Source organism: Triticum dicoccoides, chromosome 5B (assembly GCF_002162155.2).
Source record: "Triticum dicoccoides isolate Atlit2015 ecotype Zavitan chromosome 5B, WEW_v2.0, whole genome shotgun sequence".
Lineage (NCBI taxonomy): Eukaryota > Viridiplantae > Streptophyta > Magnoliopsida > Poales > Poaceae > Triticum > Triticum dicoccoides.
Genome location: NC_041389.1, coordinates 10,558,558 through 10,566,466, shown reverse-complemented (window position 1 = coordinate 10,566,466; position 7,909 = coordinate 10,558,558). Strand labels below are relative to the sequence as shown.

Genomic DNA, 7,909 nt, shown 5'->3' with positions numbered 1-7,909 from the left:
CATGATCCCGTATGGGCCGTGTCAGCAACTCGGCCAATGGTTCCTTCCAACTGGCTGTTTGAAGATAACCCAATTGTAGTAGCAGTGACTTGTGCATATATCCATTGAACCATCCAGCAGACGGCAGTTGATGATAATTTGCTTCCAATTTGTTGGAAGAAAACCGGGCTACCCAAGCAGTGACTGGCCTTACACTCAATAAACAACTCATGCAGACAGGTGCGGCCCGGTACGTTGATGTAGACCAGGCCGCGAGAGACGGACGGTAAAGACGGCCGCAGCATCAGAGGCGGCACAGACAAATGAGTCGATCATGGCATTGTAAGCCGGTTTGGACGGGCGAGTCAAACACAGGCGCGGTCCCGGCAAGCTAATGTAAACCGGGCCGTAAGGGCGGCATCTTGCACGCATTTATTTACCGGGTAATGTGGCACAGACGAACACCGGGCAGGACGTTGCCAGCGCATGCTCCGTACCTATGATATAAACCACGTTTATAATGAATAATTATCCTGCATATCTAAATATACGGTCCAAAGTAATTGTTTCCTTGTTAAAAACAATATATACCAAGAAACTAGATTTAGATGAATATCACTTGATTTGTCTGGACGTCGGAAGATCCATATGTAATATCCGTCAAGAAGCTAACAATAGTATAGCCGATCAGGTGTATACATAATACTCTGATGATCAGCGGTTGCAGAGGTTTGCCGTAGCTCCTTTTTTAACACCAGTTCTATTTAAAAAGTCTTGATATCCCCACAATAGCAATCAGCTGAACACTTTGACGTGAGGCTGGGAGAATCAGAGCTGAGTCGCGGGCGGCGGCTTGAACCACAACAGCTTGACGCGACAGCAGAGGCAGCGCCTGGCATGATCCGGATGCTGATAATGGATAAATACTTCTCCTTGGCATCTTTAGAGCGATCGAGTTGTTTCTCCAGTATGTACATCCACTACAAGGATCCGGGTCTATTGCAACAAAATCGCTCGTCGCAATACATGCCGATTTGTGGCAATAAGTACCTATTGCCACAAAACAACATTCGTTGGCAGCCGTTGCGACTGTACACATGGTAATAGATTATTGCCACAAAACAACAATTGTGGCATTAAGGTCTGCTATTGCAACAACCATGTGGGAAGTTGTCACATGTTTTCCCATGGCAACACTCATCTCATGCCACAATTTGGTTTGTGGAGATAACTTTAATGCAACATGTAACGAATCATGGCGACTGATAGATCGGGGCGATAGACATTTGTGGCAACAACCTATGCCAACAACACTCGTTTTGTGGCGCATGCACTTCCGTGGCAATAGTCAATTGTGGCAATAAACTATGGCAACAATCCTTGTTTTTGTGGTATTATGCATTTTGCCACGAACCGCGACACTCGTGGCATTAACTTATGGCAACAAATACTCGAGTCGTTGTAACAGGAAATTGCAACATTATAGTTTTGGTGGTGATAAATAGATATCACAACGAGTGAAATGTTTGTTGCAAGAAACTATTGCAACAATTTAAACTTTTCGTGGTACTAACATGTGGCAACCAAAAGTGGATTGTGGTAATAGCCTATTGTAACCATAAAAAAACACAGGCATTCAATTACAATATTCAAAACCATACATATAATATGTAGATTCATAATTTTCATAGCAAATATCCATCAAATGATACTCAAATGTAATTTAGCCATCCTACTTAAGGGCCAAGACTAAACTGTTCGTGATCTAGAGTCGAGTCGAGCTAGATCGTTTGATCCTGCAATCAAGAAATCAAAAAAATAGTTCTAGTTAATGAGTCCAACATAACATACACCATACAATTTCAGCCCCATTGTTAAAAATAACTATCGCCAGACTAACTGGAGTAATACTGTGTCAACAAGCATGTAACTGAGGGATCAGAACAGTTTTACAAGTGTAAATGTCTAAAACATAAGCACAAGTACATGTACTAAAAGCATCCGCTATTGATTTAGTTGTGACTCAATCTATAGTTTCAGTTAAGTTCATGTCCCTAGCTAGCACATATTCGTTTTTGCTAAATTGTGACTCAATGCAGTATCAACACATGGTGAAAGAGAAGAAGTAGCTAGCTAATTATGAAGGCCATACGTATAAAATGCAGGTGAACATGAAAAGAAAGCAAGGTTGTGACTTACCATTGCTTTAAACATTTGAGAATTCCTTATTCAGCTTGTATGAGCACATTTGAAGAAATAACAGTTAGCCTTGCACATAGAGTCTTATTAGGACTAGATCTCTAAAAAAGAGTATTTTACAAGTTTAGACTACTATTTTCTTTGTTAATCCTCTTCGTTGGCACCTGCAAATAGAAGTGCACTTTTAGCAATGTAAATAAGCAACATAAATCTTACAAGGTCGCAAGCATATGACTATAATCACCTACTGGTTCCCATCTGTTGGCTCAATTTTGCAAAATTTGCCATCATGTTTTTTTCAAATTACAGTCTTGATGTTCGCTCTTCTTCCAACAATATTCCCCTTTCAGCACGCTCTTCTTTTAACCTCTCCCCAAATTGTTCTTTCTCAGCACGCTCCAAGTTAATCCTCTCTTGTGTGTTTGCGCGTTCAGCTTGTAGTTGATCTTGTAATTCGTTGACCTGCTGGCTGAGCTCAGAGTTTTGCTCTGGGTTGCTGCTGTAGCACGAGTTTGCTCTTCAATCTGGATCCAAAACCTTTCAATGGCAGAAATACTAATCAAGTTAATCATAAGGCATGTAAGCATGATCTAATGAATATGGCATGGAACACCAGCAATGTGAAACTAGAACTACAGGAAGAACAAAAAACAGAGTAAAATGTTTAAGAAAGGGAAAATGGGCACTTCTGTCACATCAAGATCAGTATATTTCCTTGGAAATATCATCATAACCCTGTAAAGAACTAGGGCCGTCTCCAGAAAATTGAGGCCCCTGTGCGAAATGTGAAACGAGAACCTAAAATTAGGAAATGTCGTGCACGGCCATTTGACTAGGGAGACGAAGAGTATAGTCAGTGTTTCCTATATATAAATATAAATATATATATATATATATATATAGATATATATATATATATATAGATATATATGGGTCTTTTTTATATATGAATTGAAAATTTGTGTATTGTTCAGAATGAACTTGAATTCAGGTAACTGGCGCTATTTATTTATGGACTATGGCTAACAACAAATGAACTACATGCCACATAATCAAATTAAACCAACATCTAAGTAGCCAAAATGACTGAAATTATAAGGGGAAGCAAGCATATTAGGAATAACATATATACCTAAAACTTAAAGTTCTGACATTGACAGAAGTAGCCAGTTTCATTCAAATCTAACTCTACATATATACTCCAAATCTAACTAGGTCTAGCTGTTTTGGGCAAGTTGCATTGGAAATTAAACTAAAATAATGCATCTGTTCTAATGTAGTGGTCTAGTAAAGCATTGACTGTACAAGTTATTTTCCACGCTCGTCTCAACTAGCATGTTAGTGCCTCCTACTACTGACCAGTTCAAGAAGAGAGCCTCTAATTACGAAAGATTCCAGCCATGAGATGGGCAACAAATAAACATGACAGAAGGAATTCCCAATCATACAAAAAAGGAACATGGAAATTAGAAATAGCCATGTGGTGATGTCAGTATGAACAAAATACTTACATGGACTATGGGAATGCGTCAGGCAAGGGAAACGTGCATGCCTGCTTGTTCTGGTGACGGATGACAGCAGAGGCACAACAACGATGCTGCACTGCTCCATGTACAAGATCATGGGCCTCGCCGCCCTAGGACACACAAAGGAACCAAGATGCCGCTCGTATCGGTGCGGCCGTCAGCCGTGACCATGTACGAAACGAGCAGTTCGGGCACTCTCAGATCCATGGTGACAAAGAACACATATACAGGATTCGAAGCCCCCTAATTTTTGGGGGCCCTGTGCGGTCGCCCACCTCGCACATCCTCGTCAACGGCCCTGCAAAGAACAGTGTGCATCAGACAAGAACCACCAGAGATAAAGCATGAACATTAGTTGAACACGGGAGCAACCTACTTGGCTCTTGTACAAATCAATACTAACTTGTTGTATATGGACATTAGTTGAACACGGCAACACAAACAACTGTCAATCAGGTCACTACATGAGCAAGCACATGCAAAGTGACCCGTAGTGCAAAAATTTCAGAGTGGCAAAGCATAAGCATACTGTTGACAAATCAGGAACAGAGCATCTGTGTTGTGTTGTAAGTGCGTGCTTGTTGCTGTGTTGGCATGTGTGTGTATGTGCTTCCTAGTACCTAACCAAAGTACTCGCAAGATGTTTTCTAACAATAGACATTCCATGGCAAAGTTATAAAGAATATAAACATTCTAAGCGAATTATCAATGAGCGCGCCATAGACTCCATAAACATATACCTGGAACCAGTAGGCATCATTACAGTAGCTTTAAGCAAAATGAACTGATATGCATAAATCCATGAGGTGTTGACACTAACCGAGCTCCCCGCAAACATTCTGTAAGAGTAGAATGATAAATAACTTGAGATAGAAACAGATGTACAGCCAAGAGCTACAGACTATAAGCATGCAGTAAAACCATATATTCAACAAATTTGGAATTAAATGTGGAACCTATTTTGCGCATAATGTAACCAGGATGGATACTTGGTAAAAGGTGATAGAGTCTTACATTTACCTGAATAAAAAGGTAACCCTGATGGGTAGTTGTAAAAAGTGATGCTATCATCCATTGGATTATATCAAACAAGCATATGAGGTTGAGATACGAAAAATATAATAATTAAAGTGAAATAAACAGACAAGTTCTTGCTGTATTTTCATAGTGAAGTTGGGATATACTACATTAAAATGATCATACATGTACTAGAACCCTTACCATGAAAAGCACTATGTATTACACCTACATTCCCTATCAGTAAAGTACATGTCCGTGTTGCTCTTCACAATTTCTACTACCCAATTTGACACTCACTAGACCTATTTAGCTGAATTAAAATATTGCACAGGTATTCAGGTATGTATGCATACGTGCCAGTTTGGGAGTATTCGAGTATGTACGATATGTTACGGGTATTCGGGTATGTGCATCTCCACCAAGGGCAGGAACACGTACGTACTACTATTCCTGTTGGATGGATTATTGTGGAAGGTAGCTTACATATGGATCGATTCCTCCTGGATGCTAGCAGATGACGAGGACCGGTGGCTCCTAGCGCGGGAGGCACGCATGGTCCATGCGCTAGTTCTGCTCAAGCCGGTTCAATTCCTCATGGCCGGCCGGAGGGAGGGATGGCTGCCGACGGCCCCGGCTAGATCTGCCCAGGATTGCGGCGGCTGCGCGCTCCTCGTGGCCGCCTCCTCGAGCCTGGTGGGGAGGAGGGAACGACCCTGGGGCCCAGGGTTGCGTTGGCGATCTACAGAGAAAGGGCGAGCGGCGGCGGCATGAGGCGACTTGCGGTGGCGACTTGCGGCGTGGTATGCGGTGGCTTCGATGGGTAGGCGTGCGTGTGAAGGGATAGGGAGAGAGGAGATAACAGGATAGGGCACCCGCAGGGCCACAGCCGTTCGATCTAAGCAAATCCAACCGTCCCGACATGTGATCTATGGGAGGGTCATCTTGACCAATCAAAACACGATGTACTTTTTAGCAAAATATCCTTAAATTTATTTATTTTTTGTTTTTTTCCTTCTCTTTTTCTTGCTTTTTAATAAGGCCTATTAAAGGATATAAATAGGATTTTTTTAAAACCAAAATTTTGCCAACATTTTTACGCACTTGTGATTTAAATTTGAATTATATGCAATAAATGACTAGAAATGCATTAAATGTATGAAAGAATCCATGAAACTTGGGAATTGTCACTCAAATATGGTCTACTTTTTGTGAAAATTTGAGTGGTGCCGTTTTAAACCTATTTTTGTACCACCTTCATGAAAAATACCCATTTTTTACACTATGAAAATATTTTTTTTTTGAACAAAAGGTTAGAAACTCTATTTGTCAACATTCTTTTTGTTTTTTTTGTTTTGATGTTTGTCAATATTTTTTGTAATGGCAAGATGCACCTATGTGCACAATTTGGGCACATTATCATAAACTATGCAATGGATATGGCCATCACCTTGAAAAGTCATGAATGTTCATACATGATACCTCGTTTTGTGAAGATTTTTTTTCAAAATGATCATATTGCAAGTTTAGTATCTTTCCTTGCAACTAGTACACATAAAAAGACTCGATGCGAAAGGATTGCATTTATTGAATTTGTATTGTTTTCTTTCATTTTTTTCACAGTGGGGTCATCGAAGTGGGGAGCTCGGGGAGGGGGAGGGGGTAAATCTGATCGTATTCTATCCTCCAACAATAGGAAACTACCAAGCCATGCCTACCTATACAAGAGACTGTGTCAAGGCTTCCTCAAAGCCGGGACATTCTAGAGGTTCATGGAATGTACTCTACCTCAAAGTAGATTGATGCAACACTATTTATATCCCACATCAAACGATAAGGACAGGGGCTACTAGCTACTATCTGTGACATGGGAAATGGGGTGTCCCGAGCACACTATAATTGAGTACCCTAGCAAGCAAGGGATCTGAACCATAAGTTTAATTGTGAGGTGTTATGGCCAATGTGGCTTTAATATACGTTGAGATTACGATCTACTAGTTAATATAAAAAAAGCATTAAGGTTGCAGACGACTCGCCAGAACCACTTGCGTCCTTGATCTGCTGTCCCGACGGCAAAATGTAGTATGCTTTCTCTACCTCGCGAGAGCTAGCGTCTTAGGTATGCTATCTCGCCTGGTTCAACTCCGACCTTCCTTCACTCCAGTACAGCGCCGACCATAACTCCCTTTGGTTGACGAGTCAAGGGGCAGCTAAGAAGGACGACCCAGACGCCTGACAGTCACCTTCAGACCTCCCTTCGCTTTGGATCAGGATGCTCGGTCGATGCTAGTAAAATCTCTCTCTCTCTCTCTCTCTCTATATATATATATATATATATATATATCTTTCTCTCTCTCTCTCTCTCTCTCTCTCTCTCTTCAGTGCCTTCCCATTCTTCTACCAAAATGGATTTTTAGGGTCCTAGAAATGTGCCCCCAAATCTCGTACAAATACCGCTCCAAGGGAGACGACTTTAGGTTTCCAGTAAAAAAATATGCGGGCTGGGCCAATATGCGAGATCTACTACTCATTTTTTGGCCCATAAACCGCAGACCGTTGACCCATGGCATAGTTGACCGTTCACTTCTATAAAAAGTTTAGAATTTTAAAAGTTTTTTGAGGTTGAAAAAAGTTTGTGGCTTCAAAAGATGTTCAGCAATTTGAAAGAAATGTTTCTCAATTCTAAAAAAGATCACTAATTAAAAAAAATCACAGACTGAAAAAAGATTCAAGAATTTGAACTTTTTAATGTATTTCAGAAAAAGGTCATCCATTCTGAAAAAAATGTTTGCAATCTCGAAAAAAGTTACCAAAGTCAATATAAGTTTATGTATTTGAAAAAAACAACACGAATTTGAAAAAAATCGTGGCAATAAAAAATATTGGCGAAAATGAAAAAGTTCAACCACTCAAAAAAATGTTTGTAAATTTGGAAAAAAATTCAAGTTTCCAAAAAAGACAGGAATTTTAAATTATTGCCAAATTTAACAAAAACCATTCCTGAATTTGAATAAGTTGGTCAATTTTAAAATTGTTGATAATTTTTTAAACAATACACAATTTCAAGGAAAAAGTTACTGAAATTTAAAAATAAAAATAAAAAAATGGATACTAAAAATTAAAAGAAAATAGGAAAAGGAAATTAAAAACCAATTTGAAAACCGAAAGAAAGACAAACAAAAAGCTGC

General features: G+C 39.9%; 1 long non-coding RNA gene across 2 annotated transcripts; it reads right to left on the bottom strand.

The window, feature by feature from the left end:
- Positions 1-1,569: 1,569 nt before the first annotated feature.
- Positions 1,570-5,536, bottom strand: LOC119307043. Of its 2 annotated transcripts, none has more exons than XR_005149121.1 (6): positions 5,208-5,536; positions 4,445-4,543; positions 3,690-4,002; positions 2,423-2,715; positions 2,179-2,342; positions 1,570-1,775 (listed from the first exon to the last, which is right to left on the bottom strand). It is a non-coding gene; the product is annotated as an uncharacterized LOC119307043 (long non-coding RNA). The 2 variants fall into 2 exon arrangements; XR_005149122.1 differs by having other exon boundaries at positions 2,427-2,715.
- Between the last annotated feature and the right edge of the window lie 2,373 nt (positions 5,537-7,909).